This window comes from Lycium barbarum, chromosome 4, assembly GCF_019175385.1.
Source record: "Lycium barbarum isolate Lr01 chromosome 4, ASM1917538v2, whole genome shotgun sequence".
Classification (NCBI taxonomy): domain Eukaryota; kingdom Viridiplantae; phylum Streptophyta; class Magnoliopsida; order Solanales; family Solanaceae; genus Lycium; species Lycium barbarum.
This window is the reverse complement of record NC_083340.1, coordinates 94,739,325-94,749,429: the sequence shown is the minus strand read 5'-3', so window position 1 is coordinate 94,749,429 and position 10,105 is coordinate 94,739,325.

The following is a 10,105-nucleotide window of genomic DNA, read 5'->3' as shown; positions in this document are numbered from 1 at the left end:
TAACTTCTCCTCTTCGGGTTAAAGATTCCAATCGCAGTGTTTCTTCTTCTTTTTAATCACACTGTTTTCCACAACATTTCCATCATGCATGAATGTATGAATGCAGAACAAGAAATCAATGCAATAAAATCCAATAAATATGCTATGGAGATCACAAGCACCAAAATTGTCACGACCCAAATAACGGTGAGTGGTACCCATCTTCCGAGTGGGCGAACCATCCCCTTAACCAACTACTTGATCATTTAAAATAATTATAAATCAATAACCAGAATTAAATCATAAATCTGTCTAATCATGCCATAAACAAATAAACTGAGGAAAATTTATCTATAACAACCCCAAATTTTGAAAGTCATCGTACAAGGACTCTAAAACATAACTGTCTAAAGAATGAACAATTGTCTGAAATAATCATAAATGTCAGAACTGTCCAAAATAATCATAAATGTTGGAAATGAAATAGACATCCAAAGCAAGAAAGATCATCAGGCGACATGGCATGGATAGGAGTTCACCCTCAGATCTAATCAGGAACTGGCCTCAAGCTAAATATGAGGTCTAGATGAAGTCTCTGGCACACAATCTGTACTCAAATAAAAGGTGCAGCAAGGTACTATCAGTACAAACACTATATACCGTAGATATCATAAGCCGACTAAGATTATCATGCATACGTTCATAAAATTAATAAGATAGGCAGATAGGCACAACAGTACATTATCAATATTGTCATCACAGAAATCAGCCAACACAAGAATAAGATAAGTCCAGCCACAACCATCAATAGGAATAATACAAGTCTGATGCAATGCAATGCAACAATGATAGTATCTCAACCATGCACACATGCTACTGGGAATTTTCGCTCAATAGTCATGACCTGCAGAGGACTCATGGTGTCCATGTACCACTCACTCCAAAACTGACCTCGGATCACGAGCGCATAACTAGGTGACATCCTCACCCCCTGCCAAATGTGCCTATATATATATATATTCCCACTCCGACATTCAACATGGAACATGATCAGTCAATAATATCAATGTCAATGAATACAAGGCACTATGCCACAAGTCATAACAAGACTTAGATAAATCAACTCACAACAGCACGAATATGCAAACATCACGATCAACAAGAATAGTATATATTAACTCCTTCCTTCTCATGTCACAACAATTCCATCTCAGGTTTCGGTATATAAAACAATGGCGACTATCCCACATAATTCAGCAATCATACCAACCTAAGTAATATCCAGCCAGACATCATGTCCGAAGACATAATCATGGTATCTCCTATCAACTTTACTACATAGACAATCAACTAACCAAAGTCTAACTCAAGTAAACTGTACCCACCTCAGATGCAGAAATGGAACAATGCAAGTTATTCCGCGACAGCTTTTCCCTTCCGTAATGCTTCGAAACATTCAAACTCAAGCAATGTAAGGCTAAGTGAGTAATGAATCATCTACTCAAATAAGAACAATAATTAAGGAAGAAAACCCAATTAATTCTACCCTTTCCAAATGGGTGAACTATCGCTTAGTGGTAAATTCATCATAATATCAACACTAACAATCATACAATTCTAATTCATGGGTTTTGTAATCAACTCAATCCCTTTCACATAGATTTTAGGCTAAAGGTTCCATTTTTTATGCGAACCCTAAGTCTCAATATGCAATTTCCACCATTACTAATCAAATTCTCATCCTAGAAAGTGATAATCTACTTCAGGGATGAATATACAACAATAAAATCAACAACCCATCAATTATTAAGGGTTTACTATTTCTAGGGTTCTAATCTTTCATTCACCATTAGAGGACCTTAAACTAATCATGGAACTTAAAGATGATAATGAAATTAATAACAAAAGGGTTAAGTCTTACCTTCAAAGAGGAGTTTTACCCTAGCCTTAGAAAGTCACCTCTCACTATCTTGGGAACTGTTTTGGTGTTATGTGGGGAATGGATTCAACATTTGTGATATAAAAGTCAGTTCCTGCCTTCTGCCAACCGCTGAAGCGATCAATGTTTCGCTGCAATGGTCTCACTGTAGCGGAACTTCTTCCTCTACAGCGGACCTCATTAATTTCCCGACTTCCCACGGTCGCGACCATCACCCTGCTATGGTAGACTTGCTACAGTGGTAATACACTCGTTGCAGCGGTCCCATCCAACTAGTGAGTTCTAGTTTTTCACATATGTCCACCCAAAATCTCAACATCAATCTGAGGCCCTACATACACAAACCAGACATGCACATTAATGTAAAAAACATGCTACGGACTCACTCGTGACCTCAGAATTCCCAAAAGAGGTCAAATTTACAAAGTCACCCCTCAACGGAAATGAAATAGGTTTTCAAATGATGCACCACATACACACAGGAATCTATCAAAGCCTCAATTTTTAGACCTCTAACTCTTTAAGCTTTCATTAAGCTCATTCTTAGTCTCGGAAAGGTACAGGCAGAGGTAAAATGGTCAAAATGCCCATAATGACCTAGCAGGTCATTACAACAGATACCAATTAAACAACCGTTCGTCACCAAACGGACAGGGAAAAGAAACAAAGGGAAAGGTACCTGACTCAGTGAAAAGCTGGGCATATTTATTACGCATATCTGATTCAGTCTCCCAAGTAGCTTCCTCAACGGGGAGGTTCTTCCACTGAACCTTCACCAACACAATTTCTTAAACCTCAACTTACGAACCTCTCTATCTAAAATAGCAATAAGCTCTTTCTCATAAGACAAATTCTCACTCAACAAGACTAAATCCCAATGAATGATAAAAGAACCATCGCCATGATATCTCTTCAACATAGAGACATGAAACACTGGATGACGCCAGACAAACATAGAGGCAAAACCAACGCATTGGCTACCTCCCTCACAGGGCTAAGAATCTCAAAGGGACCGATGACCTAAGACTATGCTTTTCCCTTCTTCCCAAACCTCATCACACCCTTCATGGGTGAGAACTTTCAACAAAACCTGCTCCTCAACCATGAACTCAAGATCTCAGACCTTTCGGTTTGTATATTCCTTCTGTCTACTCTGAACCGCCAAGAGCTTTTCCTGAATCGCCTTAACCTTGTCTAGTGACTCTCTTAAGGGTCAGTACCCCATGGCCTTACCTCAAATATATCAAACTCTCCTCCCATAAAGAGGGCCATATTAATGCTCGAGTAGTACCTATTATTATACGTGAACTCTGTCAATGGTAAAAACGGTCCTCAATGACCAACGAAGTCAATCACACAAGCTCGGAGCATGTCCTCTAGAACCTGAACCGTCCACTTAGACAGACCATCCGTTTGAGGGTGAAATGTTGTACTAAGATTGAATCGACTGCCCAACTCGGATTGCAAAGTCCTCCAAAATTGGATGTAAATTGTGTGCCTCTATCAGATATGATAGAAATAGGGACCCCATGCAAACGAACTATCTCACAGATATAAATCTTGGCCAACATTTAAGCAGTATAGGTGTTGAACCGATATGAAATGAGCAGACTTAGTCAATCTATCAACAATTACCTAAATCAAATCAAACTTGCCCAAGGTCTTTGGAACACCAACGACAAAGTCCATGGCTATCCTCTCCCACTTTCACTCGGAATGGGCATCCTCTGAAGCATACCCCTGGGTCTCTGGTGCTCATATTTAACCTACTGGCATTTTAGACACTGCGAAACAAACTCAATGATACCACGCTTCATCCTAGCCCACCAATAGTGTAGTTTCTATTCAGGATACATCTTGGTAGCACCAGGATGAATAGAGTATCTAGAACGGTGATCCTCCTCTAAAATCGTCCTAATCGAGACATTAACACGGGAACACATACACGCCTCTTAATCCTTAGAAGGCCATCATTATCAATCATGGCCTCCTTAGGCTCACCACTCAGAACCTTATCACGAATTTTGCACAAACTCGCACACTCAAATTGCTTTGCCTTAATCTAATCTATAAATGAAGATCTAGCCTAAACACAAGCCAACACTCTACCTGAATCAGACACATCAAGAAAAATGAAACTGTTAGCCAGAGTCTGAACCTCCCTAGCCAACAGACGCTTCGAAATAATCAAACGAGCCAAGTTACCCATAGTAGAAGATTTCCTGTTCAAGGCATCCACTACAACGTTTTTTCTTGCCAGGATGATACAAAACTGTGATGTCATAATCCTTAAGCAACTCCATCCATCTCCGCTGCCTAGAATTAAGATCCCTCTGAGTGAACACATGTTGTAGTCTGCGATGATCAGTAAACACGTCACAATGGGCACCATAGAGGTAGTGCCTCAAAATTTTCAAAGCAAAAACCACTGCCAACTAAAAATCATGGGTAGGATAGTTCTTTTCATGAACCTTCAGCAGCCTGGAATAATAAGCAATCACATTCTTTTCCTGCATCAAAACAGCACCCAAATCGAAACGTGAAGCGTCACAATAAAACACAAAGTCCTTGCCCTCCACGGGCAAAGATAGAATAGGAGTTGTAGTCAATAAAGTCTTGAGATTTTTGAAGCTCTCCTCACACTCGTCGAACCACTAAAAAGGTACTTCCTTCTAAGTCAAATGGGTCAAATGCAAAGCAATAGAAGCAAACCCCTTCACGAACCGAGGTAGTAACTAGCTAACCCCATAAAGTTGTGAATCTCTGTCACTGATATATGCCTAGCCCAATCTCTCACTGCCTTTATCTTCTTAGTATCAACCATAATCCCCTCTTTCGACATCACAAGGCTCAAGAATGATGCAGACTCAAGCCAAAGCTCACATGTAGAGAGCTTGCATACAACTCCGTGTCTCTCAGCTACCTAAGAACAACCAACAAGTTTTTTTCGTGATTTTCTTTACTCTTCGAACAAACCAGAATGTCATCAACAAACACTATTACAAAAGAGTCTAAGTATGGCTTAACATGCCATTCGTCAAATCCATAAAAGCAGTTGGGGCATTAGTAAGCCCAAAGACATAACAAGAAACTCATAGTGTCCATATCTAATCCTGAAGGCAGTCTTAGGAATATCTTGGGCTGAATCTTCAACTGATGATAACTCGATCTTAAATCAATTTTCAAAATACGGAAGCCCCCTTAAGCTGATCAAACAAATCATCAATATGAGGGATGGGGTATTTATTTCGGATGGTGACTTTTATTTAACTGGCGGTAATCAATGAACATCTGCATAGTCCCATCTTTCTTTTTCATGAAAAGCACAAGAGCGCCCCACGGGGAAACTCCCGGATGAATAAAACCCTTACTAAGAAGATATTGAAGTTATTCTTTCAATTCTCTTAAATCTGCTGGTGCCATCCTATATGGCGGAATAGAAATAAGGCGAGTCTCTGGCTCTAAGTCAATGCAGAAATAAATATCACAGTCTAGTGACATGCTTGGCAAGTTCGCGGGAAAACACCTGTGCGAACTCACACACTAATGGGACTGACTCCATAGATGGACCCTCTACACTACTATCACGGATATGCGCCAAATAAGCCAAAATACCCCTATCAACTAGCTTCTTTGCACGAATAAAGGAAATAATTTTCTTTGGGGAGCGACTAAGGTTACCCTTCCATTCAAGTCTGGGCACCCCGGGCATAGCTAAGGTGAGCGTCCCTCCAGAATTGCATGATAAAGACCCAACCGACTCATACCCAAGATGACATCAAAATCTACCATGTCTAGAATCACTAAGTCAACCTAGGTGCCACAATCCATAAGTGTGACTGTACAAGATAGATAAACTCTATCTAAACCACAGAGTCTCCAACTGGAGTAGATACATGTATAGGGGCATTAAGCAAATCACATAGCATATCAAGACCCATAGAGAAATATGTAGACACATAGGAAAATGTAGACCCCAGATCAAACAATACAGAAGCCATCCGGTGACAGACTGAGATGTTACCTATAATGACTGCATTTGAGCCCTCTGCCTCCGATCTGCTAAGAAAGACATAACAATGAACCCGTCCGCCACTAGTCTACGAACCTCCACGATCAACCTATCCTATCTAAGCTCTGCCCCCACCGGTTTGATTTCTACCTATACCTAATTGAAATCCGCCCCTGTTGGGCTGGGTGCCACCTATACCAGCTGCGTGACCTCCATGCCTAGTCTGAGCACGGTTCCCACCATAAGATCCTCCTCCCCTAGCTGATGAAACTGGAGCCCTGGGAGGCTGATACTGAATGCCCTGGCAACCTTGTCTAAGTCTGGGACAATTCCTCTTGAAATGCCCTATCTCACCACACTCAAACCATCCATGGTCTAATGTCGGATGTGAACAGAAATTGAAGAAGCCGAAGAACCACCATAATCTAGGACTCTGGCTTGCGAACCCCCTGGCTGATAAAGGAGTACTAATTGTCCCTGATAGGCCTCCAACTGAAGCCTGCATGGCTGACTGAACAGGGCGTCCTAAGTAGACCTGGGAACTCTGGCCCTTAGAGAAAGAGCCACTGAAACTACAACCCTTTCGGACCTTCTTCTCTGCATACTTATTATAACCATCCTGCATAACACCTTCGACTGTCCCTAACATAATCCATCACCTCCTGGAAAGAAGAACCTGAGATCGGAAGCTGAAGAGCTGACAACTGAAGACCAGTGTTCAACCCTTTCACAAATCTCCTAACTCTCTCCTCCTTAGTGGGTAATAGTTGGAGAGCATAACGAGACACAGAATGGAACCAGGCCTCATAAGCAGCGACTGAGGAATCACCCTACTCAATATTGCTAAACTTATCGCGCCTCTTGTCCCTCAAAATACGAGGAACATACTTCTCTAAGAAGACCTGATAAAACTTAGTCCATGTCAACGGAGGAAATCTTGCTGACCTACACTTCACAAAGCCCTACACCACAACTTGGCATCACCAAAAGCTCAAAAGTCATGAACTCAACACCATACTTCTCCACTGTCCCCATCTGATAGAGCGTCTCATAACAGTCCATTATGAACTTGTAAGCATCTTCAGCCTCAATGCCATAGAAGACTGGAAGCTTCATCTTAGTGCACCTTATAAATAAATCATGTTCATCATCGATCAACACCGCCCCTACCACTGGTCTAGGAAATACCTCAAGTCCTGGAGCCTCATCTAAACATGGGGCCACAGATGCAGCATGTTGTACCCCTGGAGCATGAACTTTGCCCGGAGTCTGACCATCCAATCTCACACTCTGGCCAACTGGAACAGCTGGTAGCACACTTGCCTCAGTCAGACCATTCAATATGTTCAACACCTCGGCCCATAACATCTGTCACCACTAGAACAGCCACTACCTCTGGCTGAGCTGGTGCTGCTGCAACCTCTATCTGCCTCATCTGGAACTACCTGGGGCTCGGAGGACCCAGCGCGAGCCTAACCCGCTGCTGGAGCCCCCGCCTCTGGCTGGTGCTGCTTCTCCTCTGCCTCTGTCACGACCCCAGCCCTCCACCGCAAGCTGCGGCCCCAACGGCCTGGCCTCCACTGCAAGCTGCTGCCCCAGCGGCCTAGCCTCCACCGCGAGCTGCAGCCCAAGCGGCCTGCTCGGGTACCCGGGTCTACTGCTGCTCCCGCACGAGTCCTCACCATCTGTGAGAGAATAGAAAGAAAAGTCAAAAACCAATATGAATCGTTTAGATAAGTAGCACGAAAAAAAAAAATTGAATTTTCCTAGTGTCCCATAGCCTCTCGGAGATAAGTACAGACGTCTCTGTACCGATCTACAAGACTCTACTAGACCCGTCCTTGTACAACAAGATCGACGAACCTAAAGATCTAATACCAACTTTGTCACGACCTAAATAGCCGTGAGTGGCACCCATACCGATTCTCCTAGTGGGCGAACCATCCACTTAACCAATAGCTGTGAGTGGCACCCACACCAATTCCCCTAGTGGGCGAACTATCCCCTTAACCAATTACTTAATCATTTAAAATAATTATAAATCAATAACCAGAATTAAATCATAAATCTGTCTAATCAAGCCATAAATAAATAAACTGAGGAAATTCTATCTATTACAACCCCAAAATTTGAAAGTCATCATACAAGGACTCTAAAACATAAATGTCTAAAGAATGAACATCTGTCTGAAATAATCATAAATGTCTGAAATGAAATAGACATCCAAAGTAAGAAAGATCTTTAGGCAGTATGGCATGGATAGGAGCTCACCCTCGGATCTGATCAAGAACTGGCCTCAAGCTAAACATGAGGTCTGGACGAAGTCTCTGGTACACAATCTGCACTCAAATAAAAGGTGCACCAAGGTAGTAGCAGTACAAACACTATGTACCGGTAGATATCATAGGCCGACTAAGATTAGTAACATGCATACATTCATAAAATTAATAAGATAGGCAGATAGGCACAAAGCACATAACCATGTATTGTTATCAAAAGCAATCAGCCAACACAGGAACAAGATGAGTCCAACCACAACCATCAACGGGAATAATACAAGTCTGATGTAATGCAATGCAACAATGATAGTATCTCAACCGTACACACACGCTACTGCCAATTTTCGCTCAATAGTCATGACCTGCAAGGGACCCATGGTGTCCATGTACCACCGCTCCGGAACTAGCCTCGGATCACGAGCCCATAACTAGGCCACATCCTTACCCTGTCAAATATGCCTTTTATATATATATATATATATATATGAATCTCAACATATTTTCACTCCAACAGTCAACATGGAACATGATCAATCAATAACATCAATGTCAATGAATACAAGGCACCATGCCACAAGTCATAACAAGACTCAGATAAATCAACTCACAACAGCATGAATATGTAAACGTCACGATCAACAAGAAGAGTATATATTAACTCCTTCCTTATCATATCACAACAATTCCATCTTAGGTTTTGGTATATAAAGCAATGGCGACTAGCCCACATAATTCAGCAATTATACCAACCAAAGTAATATCAGTTTCTGTCTTCCGCTGACCGCTCGATCAACGTTTGGCTGCATCGGTCTCGCTATAGCGGAACTTCTTCCGCTACGGCGGACCTCATTAATTTCCCAACTCCCTGCGGAGCCGACCAACATCCTACTATGGCGGACTCACTACAGCGGTATTACACCCGCTGCAGCGAAAATGAAATAGGTTTTCACATAATGCACCACATACACACAAGAATAAATCAAAGCCTTAATCTTTAGATTTCTAACTCTTTGAGCTTTCATTAAGTTCATTCTTAGTCTCGGAAAGGTACTGGTAGGGGTAAAATGGTCAAAATATCCATAACGACCCAGCGGGTCGTTACAAGAAACCATATTAAGACTTGCATAAATCACACCAACCATGGAAATGGAATTAACATAGAGTTTCAATCATCATAGTGAAATATATCACCCCACATCACTCCAATCACATTAACAAGTACACCACATGTCACAATACGTAAAATAACGGCGACAAGACCACATTATCAGAAGTCACACCAACTTAAGAGTATATCCATCCTAATATCATGTCCAAAGACCTAATCATGCTTTCTCTCATCAATTCTATGCATACATACATTTTACTAATCAAAGTCTAACTAAAGTAAGTCGTAACCTACCTCAATTGTCGAACAGGAGCCACGAACTACTCCACCTGGGCCTTCCCTTTTCGAAGCGTCTCAGAATGATCGGAGTCTAATATATCAATGCTAAGTAAGTAAATGATCACAACAAAGGCAACTAATTGGAAAACAGTCGGGTGGGAAAAATACCTAAAATACCCCTAACGAATCACGAGTGCAAAATCAAAAATTAAGGGCGAAATTACATTACCCATAGTCTAACTAGTCATCAACCTTAATTTCATGGAGTTCTAATCACAATTTGTCCCTCAATTTCATCAATTACTCCAAAAAACCCCCCAATTTAGCAAGGAACCCTAATTCCACAATTGAATTCTTGAAGCAAAGGGAGATTTAAGCCTAGAATCTAATTTCCTCATAATAAATAGTAGGAAAGAATGGTTAATCAATCAATACTCAATTAGATAAAAGGAGTTTTGATATCAAATTCTAGGTTTCCATACCCATCTTACCCATAGTTAATAAAACAC